Here is a 10,155-nt window from a genome sequence, read left to right as displayed (position 1 = left end):
TATGATGTCAAAAGTAGGCACTGCAAGGCAACATATGCATGATATGACTAACATCATCATGCCAAGGTAGAGCAAACACCTTGGGGGGTAAATAGGAGTGGTCAGCGGCATCTGAATCCGCCTCAGAACAGATATCTTCCTCTGGATTACAATCTGGAGAGGGGTGGGGAGGGTTTGCCATTGAACCCACCATGGAGCGATGTCTGCATGACATTGTATTGCCGCGCAAAACTCTTCTCTTTTTCTCTACATGTTCAGCATGACTGTGTACAATATCTGACATGCATACGACAAAATATGGTGAGATTATGTAAGGAGAGCATGCAGAAATTTAGAGTGATGGTAACAACCAGTGGATGGATCCAAAAATAATGATAGCAGGCTGATGATTGCTTTAAATTAATAAAAAGACAGATGATGATTGCTTTACTATTTGTTTCCCACCCAAGATGAACAACATAGGCATACCCTAGGTGAACCAGATATTAGACAGACATTGCTACCTCGATATGTGCCCCACAACTAATTTAGAACTCAAGTTTGAACATTAATTTGGACCTGAGTTTGGAGTCCAAGAGCTGAACAGGAAGATAAAGTAGCAGGTAAGTTTAAGCAATGCATAACATAAGCAGAAACAAAAGAGTGCGACCTCTCTTGTGGACCCGTGTACTCCTCAGGTTCATCTGCTGAGTCGATGATTGTGATGCCGTTGGGCTGGGTGCCGGCGGCAGGGAAGGAGATCTGAGGCAGCGGAAGACGGTCAGGAGTCGTGATGTCTGGTTTGGTGGATGCTTCTGTCGATGGAGCAGCTCAGGTGAGGTGGACGACGTCGCGGCAGGAGCGGGACAAACCACACAAAGTTCCCTTCGACACGTACTTGTAACTGCAGTAATTCTGTAAGGGCTCATTTCGCTTGCATGATTCTTAAAACGCAGGGATAGGAAAAACACCGGAATAGGATAGGAAAATGCACATGGTAAGCAGAGCATTTGTAAACACAGGATTTCTGTCAACTTGGGTGTTTGGTTTACAGGAATTGGAAGAGCAGAGGAATGCAAAGAAACATGGCCAAAATAAAGAGAAACCATATGAAAGCGTGTACAGTTAGAATGTTATTCTGGCACTAATGCACTTGGTCTTGTTTTCATGCATAGGATTTTGAAAAGTAGGTCCAGGTGGATGTTTTGCTTCATTCCTTTCAACAAAATGCATGAATATTTGAATAGTAGAGTGCCATTGGACAATTCCCTATTGCTATGTTTTTCCGTTGAACCAAAATAGCCCTAATGGATCGACGTGAATGTATAGTAATAAGTGATGCAACAAGTGTACAACCTCTTTGCCGTAGCCGTGTCGACCTCAGCATCATTGGGTTGGTCGCTGAAGCAGTTGACACAGAGGTGGCTGTCGGAGGTGTGGAGAAAGATCTGAGGAATCTGTAGACGGCGTCCAGTGCACTGCTCTGTTGTGATGGATTGTTCTATCGTTGGAGCAGTTCCGGTGAGCCGTAAGACGTCAAGGCTGAAGCAGCACAAGACAGACATCGTCAATCTTAAGTGGGATTCTAATAGCATCTCCAATACATGATGTAAAATGGATGTAAAATTAACATCACCAAAAACCACCTGACTACAACAGATGAGGTAAAAACTGTTGACTCTGAACTTAACTGTTGAAACTGAAATTTACTATGGAATCTGAATGCTACTGTCGAAACTGAACACAATGGTAGCAGAGAGGCACTTGACATGTAGTTTAGGGAGGGCCTGCAGTTCATCTTCAACCTACACACCCCTGAGCTGCCTGCCACCACCGGCCGAACCGCTGGCCCCAACGCCGCCTCGCCGCCCCGAAACAACTTGCCACTGCCGCCCCGGCCAACCCTCTAGGCCCCCGCCCCCACCCTGAACCCTAAGATAGATAGTGGGGTACCTCTTCGTCGAACCCCTGTCCCCGCTGCGGGTGGTTCTTCCTTAACTCCGGCGAGCCCCCCCAACCCCTGAAAATCGACTGACCCAAAAGTCGATTCAGTCGACTGAATTGTGGCTTAATCGGAGCAGAGCAGCAGCACGAGCGAGGGGAGAGCAGCAGCAGCAGCTGGGCGAGCGAGCGATCGAGCGAGAGCCGGAGCAACAGCAGCAGCGCGAGCGAGCGAGCGAGAGCCGGAGCAGCAGTAGCAGATCCGGCTGGTATGGACGCCGCCGTCGAAGGTCCCTCGCACTGGGGGAAAGCCGCCGTGGAGATGTCGCCTGCGGCGCCGGCTTCAAGATAGCCGCTCCATGGGGGTGCAGGATGGAGCACCGTTGGTGCCGGGAGGTCGAGTTAAGGAGAAGGTGCGATGCGATGAGTGTACAACCTCTTTGGTGGCGCCGAGTAGGCCTCGGCTTCGTTCGAGGAGTCGGTGAGGATGCTGTGGTTCCGGTGGAGCAGGTTAAGGCAACGGTTTGGGGATGGAGCAGCCGCAATAGACAAGGCAATCATCGGAGCAGCTCCTTGGAGGTGGAGGACGGAGCGGCTCAACCGGCGGGACGGCGAGATGGACGACGGATCCTCATCCAGGGAGGTGGACTAGGGACGTCGAGCTGTTGCGGTGGACGACGTCGTCGGGGAAGAGGCTCCGGCTGGGCAGCGGTGACATGGCGGATGGAGGAGGGTGGGATTTCGCGGCTGGAGCGGAGAGGTTATGGCGGCCTGGGATTTCGAATGGCGAAAAGGGGGCGGTGGGAGGGGGTGAAGCATGACTTAGGGACGCACTTGTCCAAAATGTAGGGTGTGTTACAAAAGTACCCCCCACCGATTTGAACTAGCGGCCCTTTCGGCTCAGGGTTAGAAGCGGGATTTCGCGTGTCGGGCTTTGGCAGCTGGAGGGAGTTTTCGCACGCGTTGTAATTTCGGGATAGGAAGGCGCGGGTTGTGAAGGCGCCAGTTTTGGGAGCACGATATCTGAATTTTCGGGATATAACAAGACGCGGGTTGAATTTTAGGGACAAGCCTAACGTGTAGTAATATTGTACTCGTACGTACCAAATCAATTCGCACTTCCCTCAACCAAAAAGAAAACGAAAAAAATAAAACTATTCACACCACACAAAGAGAGAGTCCTGCCCTGTTTTACTATACAAATGCTATTCAAAGCTACTCCCTCCTTCCATCTATATAAGTCCTAATGTGTTTTTTGATGCTAACTTTGACCAAATATTAGAGCAATGATATATGACATGCAACTTACACAAAGCACACCGTTAACTTCGTCTGTGAAAGGTTCTTTCAGTGATATTATTTTCACATTGTGCATGTCATGTACTATTAATCTTGTCAATAGTCAAAGGCGGTCTTAAAAATCTCATTACGCCCTATATGGATGGAAGGAGGGAGTATGAATCCATGTTATGTCCGATTAATTTTTTTCGCTTGCTATATAATGCATGTAACCTACTCATACTAACATTTTTGTGCATTCCAAATGTCTATACTACCATTGCAATTCGAACTAAATTTGAATTCGTTTCTCTATTTCAATAAGAATCTACAATCATGATTGTTGCCAACTTCAACCATCATTCGTGTATTACCTTAATAAGACACCACATGATTACTATAGAGATAGATATGAACTATGTGTACTACATGAACTCGAATTCTATTTTTTGAATACACTTGATGTTGATTCCAAATAATAGTGCATTTTATGTACTAACTATATATTCATAATCTAAACCATGTTCCATAAGTACACCGTGTGTATCACACAAAGTATAGTGCCCCGCACCCTACATTATGACAAGTATTTAGACCTGAGTTGCAAAAGCCACACATTAGCCCAAATTATAATCAATGTTCTACATTATGATATCTTCTTCAAGTATCCGTATCCACCTTTTTATAATGAATTATGATCTTTGTTCGTCTTTTACACCTTCACGATCCTCTAATATTTGTATCTAGCTAGCGCTAACTTTCTATCGTGCATGCACACGCCCGCCTCCCCCCACACCCTTAGCGTCCCCTCCATCGTGCACGTTCATTATTTCTCTTTAGGTCGTCCACCACCAGTGTGTGTAGGCCCCCGGCTCCTTTTTTTTGGCACACACCGGTCGATATACCTCTCTAGCCAAGTGTGCCTACAACAAACACATATATACTTCCCCTCTTCTCTTCTCACCGTCCATGCCCACATATGTCCAATACAATTCCACACAGGTGCACACTCCCGCCCCTCTTTTCATTAATCACATGCTCGCACACTCCTCCCCCCTCGACATGGTAGGCCTCTGGCACCACCTCCTAGCCACACCCTCTCCCCCTGTCTGCCTCTCCAGACCTTATTTGCTTCTAACACATGCAGGCGTGTATATGAACTGATCTCCCTACATATAGCCAGGTCGACTATAATTCGTTTTCACCAAGCACTGATACACTTACCTCGCTAGTTATGTCTCTCCTTTTCTCGGACACACGACGGTTGATCTTCGTATGTAGTTACGCATGCTTACCACAACCATATCTTCTCTTCTCATCATCCTTGAATACCTCCTGACCCGTCTCTCACACGCACGTGCATAGACAGACAGACATCCCCCGCCCTCTCTTATTGATATTGCACTCATACCCTCTGTTTGTCTAGCAGGCCTCTCCCACCATTCGTGAGACGCCACTCCACCACCAACCCTCCGACGCTCTACCTTTGTCTTTTCCCAACCTTATTCCTCTGCTAAACATATCCATGGATGTCGACCGATCTCCCTCAATACATAGCTAGGTCTCTCTCCTTCCCCACACATATACTAGTCGACCGGTCTCTACCCCCCCCCCCACACACCGATAGTCGAACATTGTAGGTAGGTATCCATGCCACGGAGAAGAACTGCACCTCTGCCCTCTCAAATTCCAGTAGGCCAGCCGCCCTGTATCTTTGACGTGGGCAAACACAAATTCGATGGCACTCTTTATCGATCACGCAGCCACACACTTCATCCCTGTTTTCAATTCTATCGATATCTCACGTCCATGACTCCGTTTCACACATATTGCATATGTTATGTTTTTCTGATTGAGATATCATCAACACATTACCTCTGTTTCGCACAAACCATCTCTCTCACACCCACCCACGTACGTACCTGCACCTAAAGAAGAAGTGCACGCAGGACGCACGTACTCACGTCTTGTTCCCGGCCACACCCACGCGGGTACACGGTGGAGTTCATTTCTGTATGAAAAGGCAGCCCACGTGATAATTTAACGCGTGTAGCTGTTGTTTACTCGAAGGAGGGTTGGGTACCACGCCTAGAATATAAAATGATTGTTGTGGGGAAAATGGAAAAATGGGTTTGTCTCTCGTGAGTCTCGTCACACAATCTCACACAAGGCCGCCGTGGCATCTCTCTCTCAGCGTTGGTCAATGATTCGGCCGCATCCCGTCCGCCGGCGGAAAGGGAGGATGTGCATCGTCTCTCCGTTCGACGGCGTTGAGGAAGCTCATCCCGATCTGCGGTACCCGCCGTTCTCTCTGACCAAGCTCCGGTGCGGTAGGGCCTTCACCACTTGCTCGCTGCCGCAGTATGGGCAGATCCTGGCTGCCGGCGCCCTCCTAGTAACATCTCGACGACCCTCAGGAACAGCTTCCTCCGGCCTTGCTCCACTGCCCATCTTCCCACGTTGCTGCATGTGGATCTTCTTTAGTTGTTTGGTTAAATCGTATCTCGGCCGGCGTACTTTCCATCTTGTAATCTCGTCCTCAAACCATTTTTGATAAACCACCATGTGCTATCTTTCCCTTTTTACATGGAACATGCTTCTTTTTTGTCAGCGTATGTGTCTTCAACTTGTGTTATTGGGCAGTAATTGTTTCCTTTTGACCTTGTTTTGCAAACAGGGCTATCCATTTTCACCTCGTTGCTATTGCGACCTTTTGGTGAACTGCACAAATCACTTTTCTGAAGAGTGTTTTGTGCAGTTCCACCAAAATGTCACACGGGCAACGTTTTTACATTTCTATGGGACTGCGGAAAGGGAGATTGGTTTTGCTATCCTCCTCATCCAACTCCGTGCCTAATCTTCTCCAACAAGAAGTTAGTCCTAAAGAGAGATCATAGAGGTGATTGGCTTCTATTTATGTGTGTTATGTTTCATCATCTAGTTCCACTATTATTGTAATCACACTGACTGGATATCTTTCCAAACAGGGATGGTCCACCCAATTTTAGTGGAGCTGCACAAAATGATCGGATTGTGGTGTCCTTCATACACCTCTTTTTTGGCTACAGAGCTGGGTGAAACTAGCTGCCAAGCAATGAACACTGTGCCAAGGAAATGGAGCCATGCCTACGAACACAATTGATCAATTATATTTTTTTCTTTATTTGTACAACTTCTCACAACTTTGTCTTCAGTTGTGATGTGAATATTGGCGCTGATCTGTGAACCATTGAGATGCATTAGCCATGGTAGTTTCATTTGTATCTGATGGAATGTTGTAACGAGATAATCTCGAGGCAAGACACATGAATCCTAAGTTGAAACCTTTTTTTTCCTGCGGGAACCAGAGTTGAAACCTTCATAGCATCACAGTACAATTTCATCAAAATTATGCGTACATATAAACAAATCCTTAAGGATTGATAGTAATGCCAGAAACAATTCAACTTTGTTTCGTCGACATATTGGACATGCTTCATCTGGCTCCGCCTGCCATGCATCAATATTGAGTGCACAACACAACTTCAGGGAAAGATTCACCCGGTCGTTGCGCCGCAGTAGTAATGACTAGTGAGCAGTCAAATCATAGAGCCCCACCTTCGCCACAGTAAGTTGCTGGGAGGAAGCAACCATCATTTCACTGTTCCTTGAATCTGCTGGTACTCCCATATTCCCACAGTAATAAGTTGCTCGGGTGAATCAACCATCACTATATCCGCTCACGTGTGATGACCACAGGAGCTATCCATTCAGATTGCATGTTAAAAAAATAAGGTCGATAACTAATGCGGCAAACTTTCAAAAAAAAAACTAATGCGGCACCTCGGGCCAATGCGGCCAGATCGCATATTGCATGAGAAATTACACACCATGTTTCGTTGACATGTGGTCCTGTTCCAACATATTAGTGAGACGACGGCGAGTAGTAGGAGTATTTCCGAACCGACGTGTAGGCCGGGGCGCCCCTTCGTGAATCGAGGCAAACTGGCAACCGTCCACCGACTCTTCGCCTTTCCCTCTCGATTTGGAACTGCTGTCGCACGCTCTTCCTCTCCCTCCTCCATTTTCCTTCAGCCCTTCACGCTTTCTTCTGCCATTGTTCAATCATCTTCTCCATGGAGGGAACAGGACGGAAACGACCCCGTTATTCTTTCCCCGATTTGAAAGATGATGTGGTGGAGGAACTCATTGATCGGTGCGACGTCATCACCTCGGCTAGCATGGCAGGTTTGTTCAAGCCCATTCTTGACTCAACTAATAACATCTTTACAAGGAACCCAAGAGTCAAGGAGCGGTTTGATCTCCCCTATCTTCTTCGCCGTGACCTTGATGACTGGCGCCGTCACGACGGAGTCCTCACCCTGTGCAAGTTGATGCCGCTTGATAATGATACATATGATGTTAAGATGCCATTGCTTGAGGGCAAGGCTTGGGCAGGCACAAATGGAGATTGGGTTGTTTACATTGGGTCCAACTGCGAGTGGGAACTTGTGAATGTGTACACTCGTGACCGGGTTCCACTTCCAAAAATCTCAGCAGACTACCCAGAGGTTGAGCACACCGGTATTGTACAGATGTTCAAATACAATCATGGTGACTGTCTTCTACGGAAGATAGCAATTTCTCGAGTTCCCACCCGCTCTTGGAATTACAACAACGATGAAGTTGTTGCTATCTTCGACAAGCTTGTTGCCGTCGTTGCTGGTTTGACTCGATGGACATTGCTCAAAAATCAGTTTCTGTACACGCATGAGTACTGTGATGCAATTCAATATGAGGGCCTTGTGTTTGCTGCCACCACTCGTGGCACTGCTTTTGCATGGAATCATTATGATTTCGGTACGTTTGTCTTCCACCGTAATTATAATTGTTTCATCCACATGCATGCGGGTTAGCAAGTTTCCCTTTACTAATTAACCTTCTTCTTGTGTTTCCAAGGTCCTGTGAACATTCCACCACCTATACTTGAAAAGTTTTATAACCAAGGGGGAGATGACAATGGTGATAATCACGAGCATGAGGACGAGCAGCGCCCATATACTCGTTGGTGCCTGGCAACTAATTCTGATGGATCGCCTCTTCTCGTGTGTATATAGCCCACTGATGATGTTACTGCTAAGGAAGCAGGTGTAATCTCCCATGGTCGCACTCTCCGGACCTATTCCAACACCCATTGCATGGTATTCGGGCTGGATACTAGTGTGCTAGCACCAACACCTTCTCCCTGGTACAGAATTGATAGTCTTGGAGAAAACTCGCTCTTCCTTGGACAAAACTATCCGATGATGGTGAAAGGCGATCCAACTGCTGTTGACACAATGTTACTAGCACCATTTATGAGAAGCAACTGTGTCTATACCTCGGACATTAGCATGGTTCCCTACCCTAGTACTAATATAGTAGGCCGCTTCAGCCTGGATGATCAGTCATGCGTTGGTCTCGAGATCGACAATAGATGCCCCGTCCCAGAGAATCACTTGTGGTTCAAAGTAAGCGTTTCCAACGCCGAGGAATGGTTGAGTTGAAGTTCATTTCATTGCTTGTTATTTGTTGTGTGGTGAAAACTTTGTATTTATAATGTATCCTCATTGTCACTGTGGGTTGATGACCTGTTGTATGTAATAAAATGATATGCCTGTGATAAACTTACTATATTTATGAATGGCTTTCGAGTTGCTTCTGTGAGTGACTGGTGCGACGTGGCAAACAAATATTTTCCGAATACATAATTGTACGTGCAATGCAACAGGTTATCGGATGAGGCCAATCAACAATAGTAGTACACTATTTGTACTAGCTTCACATGCTTCGCGCGTCGTGCGGGTGTTTTTACTGTAGCCATATTGTACTACGTAACCAGCACCTCGAATCCTCAATACTAGTACTATATACTCTAGGAGTACGGCATGGGCCAGAACAAGCATTCACGTCCAGGAGTACGGCACACGCCACCAGCACGACATCCATCTGACACCATATTTCTTGGAGTCCGTGCAAGAGCAATCTGTTCAACCTCATCATTTCTCTAACTCAGCCATCGCACGGCGGGCGAGGTGGGGGTTTGCCGATAGTCGGTTTCCTCAACTGCGGTCCCACTTGTAAGGCCAACTCCAACGCTCTATCAATATATGGATGTACTCTTCTTCCCAATACAAAAACTTGCATCCATCCTACTCCCTCTGTTCTACTTGTCAAAATATATATGTATCTAGACATGTTTTAGTATATAGGCACATCCATTTTTGGACAAATGGAAGTCAAGTATTTTGGAACGGAGGGAGTACACAATAAATTTTTTTAGTTAGCACAACTAGTCTAATCCGAGAGCACAACCGAAGATTTGGTTGGGTTCTTCCTCCTTTTGCCGACACGTGGGACATCCAGCATCCAGGTCGTGTCATGAAAGAAAATAGAGTGGAGCCACGAGATGTGCATCTTGGGTTAAACTGTAAATAGAATCTTACTACTCTTGAGTAACTCCAAAAGCGGCCATCGAAGATCTTTATTGGATTTGTTTTTCATTGCCAGCACGTCGTGGTGAAAGATGTGCAACTTCAGTGTGTCCTCTTGTGTTTTCACTGACATGTGGGGCCGCATGTGAGCAAACAGACGATGGGCTCCGCGCGTCCGCTGGCTGGCTGAGAAGAGAGATAGAGGAGGGCTGAGCACGGACTGCAGGAAATTTGTTCTACGTAACCAGCACCTTGATATTCGTGTGTGGCTGTTTCTAGAATAAAAAATGGAGGTACCCCTACTTTTTTTTGAGGGAGGAGGTACCCCTACTTATGTTACTCCCACTACACCTAGCCTAAGGTTAGTAGGTGACCTTGCGCTTGGCTCTTCGCCTCTTCCAGAAGTTGATGGTTCTACAGTAGTGCTTCTGGCAATCTGACACCAAATGAACTACTGCACGTCCACCGCTTGTAAGCAAAAATTTCTCCTCGTGCTGCGAGCCAC

This window comes from Triticum dicoccoides, chromosome 1B, assembly GCF_002162155.2.
Source record: "Triticum dicoccoides isolate Atlit2015 ecotype Zavitan chromosome 1B, WEW_v2.0, whole genome shotgun sequence".
NCBI lineage: Eukaryota > Viridiplantae > Streptophyta > Magnoliopsida > Poales > Poaceae > Triticum > Triticum dicoccoides.
The sequence above is the reverse complement of the archived record's forward strand: the minus strand, read 5'-3'. Positions refer to the sequence as shown.